Genomic DNA, 7,070 nt, shown 5'->3' with positions numbered 1-7,070 from the left:
GATAAGTAAATGTTTTCCTGCTTTTTACAAATAGCAGCCACAGTATGTACATTTCATGATTCAAAAGGACAAAATGTAGTCAGTGACTCGATGGTAAATGCAGGTAGATATGAAATAGGGAGTGGAAGATGACCAACTTTCAGTTTTCCATTCCTGGATTTTTCTGGTTTCAAGTAAAGGGCAGAAAGTTTCAGGCAATAAGCAAACTTTCTGCCTCGAACAGATTTCTTCATGAAGAATCATTAAAGAACTAGACTTAAGTTTGGATGAAATTGGTATTGCAGCTTTTGCAAAGAAGTTGAAAATAGCAATTGTTGATGGATGACACATGATTGAACAAGGGCAATACCATAAGGTCATTTGGCCTTACAGTCAGATGAGCTAACCACCTTCATAAACTTGAAGATCTTTTATATTTGTACTGCTGTTCACCCTAATTTGTCTTTTATTATCTTATTATCCTTATTCTGAACATTTACATCACCCATTGATTGGTGTTTTTATACTTTGCTCACTCGTTGATAATAAACCTTTTATCTATGCTCTTTTATTTCATAACATTTTTATGGCACTATATAGCCTAACAGTGCAGGGAAAGTCCATGATCAGTCAATCAATTAATTTGAAAATCATTTTATCACTAATTATCCTAAAAGGAGAGTCATATTGACATCGGACTCGCACCAGAAGACTTGTTATGATGTCTAGTGTGTCCTGTATAGAAATTGTTCCAGTGGGAATATGGCCACCGCAGTGGTTGTATTGAAAATCTTGGTATCGTTACTGAATGGATAAGTCATGTCAGCATAGGGTTTTCACTTATAAACATCTTATGATGTCTTGTTGGTTGTAAATGAAAATGGTGCCAATCTGATGTCAAATTATGGCATCCTGAATTCTTGATATCGCTACTTCTTCTGAATGAAAACTACTATTGGCATAGGGTTTCCAGCAGAATAATTTTTTTGATGTCTTATTAGTCAATGATCATAATCTGATATCCAATATGGCCAACATCTTGTAAATATGGAAAGTCATATGAACATGAGGTTTCTACCACAGGACTTAAACTGTTTCATTGATCCTAAATGATGTCTTGATGGTACTGAATGAAAATGATGCCAATCTGGCATCCAGAGCAGATAATCTGTAAACCTTGTTATTGCTGAATAGTATCAGATAGTTTTAACACTTGGAAGTCAAAAGGAAGAAATGATTTTGTCATGAATTTAAAAATGTCAGTCCCTTAGAGAGACTTGTTATTTCCACTGTGCATTATACATATTTTTAATCTTCATTTTGTCAAGAGAATTGTAAATTACAAGTATACCATTGATACTTTACACAGTAGTTGATAAATACTCTAATTACCGTGTTGAATATTGTTGTTAAATTCAATGTACAGTGTACTCTGCAATATGCTTTTTTATGGCATCATCATTACAAAGGTACCTCGATTCTTATCAAAACATTGAGCATACATGTTGAGAGGCAGCTAATTAAGGAAGCAAATATGCAAGGTTGGGGAAGGGGAGTTTAAGGTTAAGTTTTTTGTTTTCTAGGTTGCAATTTACAAACTCAAAAGAATCCTCAGTTTTTCAGTGATTAAAAATATCTGGACTATCCCCCTCCTCCAAACTCCTATGAGGAATCAGACTTATTGGAATTCAGTGAAATGACTGCCTTTTTGCTATGTTCCAGGTCCATTTATTCTGCCGTTCCAAAATTTTGAAATTACACTGTTAAAGAGAAGAAAGAAAAAAATGATGTATGAATAGAAGTGGTACCAATTTGACTTTGAATATGGCCCCAGAAATCACCTTCTTGAAAATCTTATTGTAGCTGCTTCTAGTTGATTATTCATATAAATATTATGTTTTCACCAAAAGACTTCATTTGTCTAGTTGGTCCTAAATGAAAACAATCCAAATCTTATGCAGCTATCTTGAAACTCATGTTGCTCTTATTTTTCCAAAGATATCAACACTGGGTTTCAACCAGAAGTCTTATGTCTTGTCGATCCTACATGAAAATGGTACCAATCGGACATGCAAAGCAGCTAATATGAAAGTCTTGTTGTTGCTGAAGAAATGGTCTTATCTTTAATTCCTGTAAATTCCACTCGGTCAGTAGAGCAGTGATACCTTTGAGGGATGGGTTGTGCTAATTTTTGTGCAAGAAATAATACAAGGAAATTTAACAACAGTCTCTATGAGTTTTTGTCAAATTATTTACCTATATCGAGTCAGTATATGGTAGATTCAATGATGGTTATGTATGAGCTGGGATAGTTGGAATCAGTCTTATACTTTACCTTGTGCCACATTTTTGCAGAATAGCCTAAAGGTATATCTATGCAGAAGTGATCATCACCTGATAGGTATACATCAAGATCTTGCTGAAAGTCATTTTCAAAACAATGGTGGCATTATAAACATGCTGACCACTCATGATTGTGTGCAAGTGTCTTGAAATGAATAATAAAAATAAACTATCCTGGTGTCAGGTCAGGCAGCCACTGATCAGAGATCTTCAGGCAGACCTTCCAGTAAAGGAAACACTTTTTTAACAGTGCACCTTCAATGCTCCTACCAAAAATCTGTCCGGAGAATTGTGGTTTTGTTGTTTGCTCTTTTGTATGTATTTTTTTAATAAAATGATATAAATTTTGTTCTTGTAATAATTGTCTAAGCTGTTGTTTGTTTCATTAGCAGATATATATATATATATAGATGTCAATTTTTCCTTTGTAATACCAAAATTATCATTTGCAAGATACGTCTTATTATATATGCTCATTTTTATTTCTGTTAACTTTGCAGAATCATGCAATATTTTGTGATATTGCACACCTTCATATTGCACTCATATGCACTACACGTGTGCCCAGTAGTGTGTTAAGAACTACTTTGTAAACATGTACACTCATGCAGTTACACTTTACAGTTTGGTTGATTAAATGTTTCTGAATGAACTAAAACAGATGTTTCGTGGACTGCCACATACCAGCTGCTATGCAATATTCTGTGTTAACTACATGTATTTTGATACAATGTTTCAGATTTAGGCTAGCGATAGACCCCAGACATTTCATAAAATTGCTGGGTCCCCACAAATAACATGCAATTGACAAGTTACAAACATGTCTTCTTTAGTTGGTAATAATAAATATACTTACAGTTTTACATCCTTAATTTCCTCAAAATGTACTTTCTTAGTTCTGCAAATCCGAATTACATGAGCCATGTCATGGGTTCTAAAGCTTGATTATACATTTCAAAATTGTGCTGTAATTTCAACTACATTCCAAGTGCAGTTACATCCTCCTAACTGCACTCAAAATGAAATAAACATTATATTCCATTTCGTCTTTTTGATAATTACAGTTGAAAGACTTCATATTTTTCCCATATTATGATTCCAAACATTCAGTGAGAGAACAGAAACAGTTGCAGATGTCAACATGCTGCTCCCTCGCTGATGAAATCAGATGTACATCATGTAGAACTGACACATATAAATCCAGTCATTATCATGATATTTAGCAGAATCGACAAAAATAACAAAATCTATTCATGCCAGATTAAATGAAAAAGTTGTTGCAATTCGCATTCATTCAAAATACGACTCTAAATTTCAATTTTAAGTAGACCAATAAGCCACTTTCTTTCGAAAGTGATGTCTAGTGTGTAACTAAATTCAAATTTATCTGGGCGGAGTTATGTGCACATTAAAAATGTTGTTGTGCTGTACTAATGAATCCAGCATAAAAATTCAGTTACTGTGTTTCTCATAGTGTATTTTTGTGTATATATAATTAAGCCTTAGGTAGAAGAAGAAAATGAGCATATAATAAAATGGTTGCTTTATTTGTATTAGAAAATATGAACTCGTTTTGTCGGAGGGATGTACTGCACTCCCAAGGTCATGCAGTATATCCATCCGAAAAACTCATTCATATTTTCCCATAAAAATGCAATAACCTATAAATAATGTGTTAAGATTTTAATTGTGCTTGTAATTATATATGTAGATTACATCATATGCATACCTTTTGGTGTATGTCTAAAACATTTTCAAGAGGGTATATCGAGTTGCCCATGTCCATCCATCATATCATGTCCAGCCATGGTAGCTCAGTTGATAGAGCATCAGACTCACTAGGCAAAGGTCATGATTCCATAGCCTTTAAGTAAGAGAAGAAAAACCCAATGAGTTAAGTAAAATTCACCAAATTATTTGTTTCTCTAAAACACAACGTGAAAATTTAAAAGGAAGGAACATTATTGTGAATTAATCCCCACATAGTCCTAAAACTTTTTTCACAAGTACAAAACTAGAGTGCTCAGAATGAATTCCAGTATTGAATGTGCTGATGTGCCAATAGTTGTAACTGTGTCAGTGAACCTCTAGTCTTATTGTGTCACAATGATATAATCTTAAATGTCTTTGAATGAATTTAAAATAATCCTTAAGCAATGTTTTAATCTGATAAGTCAATGAGCACATTGTATTTCTAATAAATAGTATAAATAATTCCTCTCAAATTATAAATTAACAGAGTTAAAAGACTGATTCCACTAAACAGATGTTAAAATAGGAATGTATAATTCTGATGTCAACAAACATAACCATTCCCACTTGTTACAATATCATTTTCTGAAAAAGGATCATTTTAATAAAAAATTACTCCAAAAAGTAAGGGCTATTCCAGTAAAACATATACCCCCCAGGGGGAAGGCACTTTCAAATTCATCAAACCCACAACAGAAGCAATTAAAAAAATTATGATCCACCATCAGATATGTTTTAATCGAAAAACATTGACCTCTACAGAAGCATATTTTTTCAACATAATTTCTGGCTATGGGTTAGTGGGCAGTAGAAGCGATTTTAATATTGGGTTGGGGTCAGAAGCAATTTAAATGACAGCTGGCTGAAGGTAATCTACTGAATTCTTATAGATCATATAATCTACTGCATATTTTTATTTGTATTCATTCATTATAATCAATCTTTTGTCCTTTTGTTTGTTTGTCTGTCAGCCATGTAAATCTTGGATACTGTGAAATCACAAATTTTCATGGTGGCTTATTATTTGTATGTCATTGATCAGTCCCTTGATACCTACTAGTTTTATATCCATGAATACAAATTTTATGATAGGGATTTCTATTCTAATACAGAAATCATGAATTTGTATCCTTACTAAACTGTGTGTTTATTAAAGTCATCACTATGTATTGCTATTTTTCTTTGTTTTCATGCATGCTGCTTTTGATTAGAATAATACAATGTAGCTGAATCTTGTATTGCTTTAAATGTGTGGTCAGATGCTATAATTCCTTGTTATTATTATTTTTTTTCAATAAATGTTTTGCTAAACTTATAATACATAATTTTTTCAGAAGAAAAGAAAAATTATTGCTTGTTGAAGTGATGTTACATTATTTCTGCCTACTTTTACACTATATCATCTCTTGTAAGAACATATATTTCAGTTACCGAAGTCTTATTTTGATGCTTGTTGCAAGACTAATATAAAGTTTAATAAAAACAAAAGAAATTTAGCAAGTCAAACATTTTTAGGTCATTAATTAGATTTTTAAAAATGGATGAAAATCAAGGAATCATTTTTCCCAGATTACTCGTAAAATCAATGTCATTGCAGATAACTATATTGTCGACAGCATCATCATCATCACTGATGACCTAGCAGTAACATTCTGCACTTTCAATCCAGTTGTCACAGGTTCCATCTCCCACTTCTAGTCTTTCATATGAGACTTATACCTATGGCATGAGAAGCTTTCATGGCAGAGTGGTATAAGATGCTAGTATGTGATACAGATCTGAGAGGCTTCCATGGCCGAGTGGTACAAGATGCTTGTCATGTGATTACTTGCTTCCAATATGTAAATGAGAATGTTAGTTACTTGTGGAAGGTCAGTGGTTCTACACAAGTGGTGTTTGGTGTCTCAAAAGTACTTGGATTTTCTTCAACATTAAAACTGGCTGCCATATATAGATTCTTTTCATCTGAAAATGGCGTAAAGGCCATAATGATCTACCGAAACTTGAGATCTCATGTCTAAATTACTTCGGCTGTTGGAGATAAACATGAAATCAGCATAGGCTCCATATGCCCAGGTGCACTCTGGTGCTTGCTTTTACATTACTTGCACATCTCACAGAGCAAGTTTTTGTCACAGATCAACCAATTTGGGCTGGTGGTCTTTCAGGGTTCTTCCTCCACCTAATATTTTGTTAACCACCCCCACCCCCAAACAAAAAAAAAACAAACCAAACCAAACTAAATTAACCAACTAATCAACTGTGGCAACAACAGCAAAGGTACTAATCCATCATTTTTGCCACAGCTGTATGAGTTTATAAGTAGACCTTTGAATATCATCAATCATGCCTTTCTGACAGTTACCAAAAAGTCATCATCAGTTAGTACAAATGGATTTTTCATGGTGAGCATATGAGATGGAGGAGTTTGAAGCAATCGTGCATCACATGCTGCCAAAAAGTTTACATTTTAGCTCGCTTAAAGTTTCTCTAACAATGCCCATTGTTCCAACTAGAACTGTTACAACTTATTCAAGCTATATTCACCAGTATCTGGAGATATGCATCTGTAATAAATATTTGTAACAAAGTATGAGAATGCATCAATGTTTTTCAATGATGCATTTGAATTGAGCAACAACCAAAATCAACAAACCAAAGAAATAAAATTATTCACATCTCTTAAGCAGAATTATAGTGTATACCAGTAATCATAATCTGCCATTTTTTTTTACTAACCATACTGATTCATTGGACATAATCACCAGAATAGAGAGGAACAGACCAGAACAGATATAACCAGAAGGTTAAAATCGATTTGATACACTTTTAATAGCTAAATTCACATTGGTTTAGTTAACTGTACACCCTTTGTCTTTTCTTTGATGTAATTTCTTACTGAAACTGAGAAAATAATGTAGCACACTAAAAAAAAGTCACACTTCCACTCTACACAGCTGACTCCAACAAAATTCCAACAATCAAGAAATTCTTGG

This window comes from Sinohyriopsis cumingii, chromosome 8, assembly GCF_028554795.1.
Source record: "Sinohyriopsis cumingii isolate HCF-2022 chromosome 8, ASM2855479v2, whole genome shotgun sequence".
In the NCBI taxonomy this organism is placed as follows: domain Eukaryota; kingdom Metazoa; phylum Mollusca; class Bivalvia; order Unionida; family Unionidae; genus Sinohyriopsis; species Sinohyriopsis cumingii.
This window is presented reverse-complemented; position numbering follows the sequence as displayed.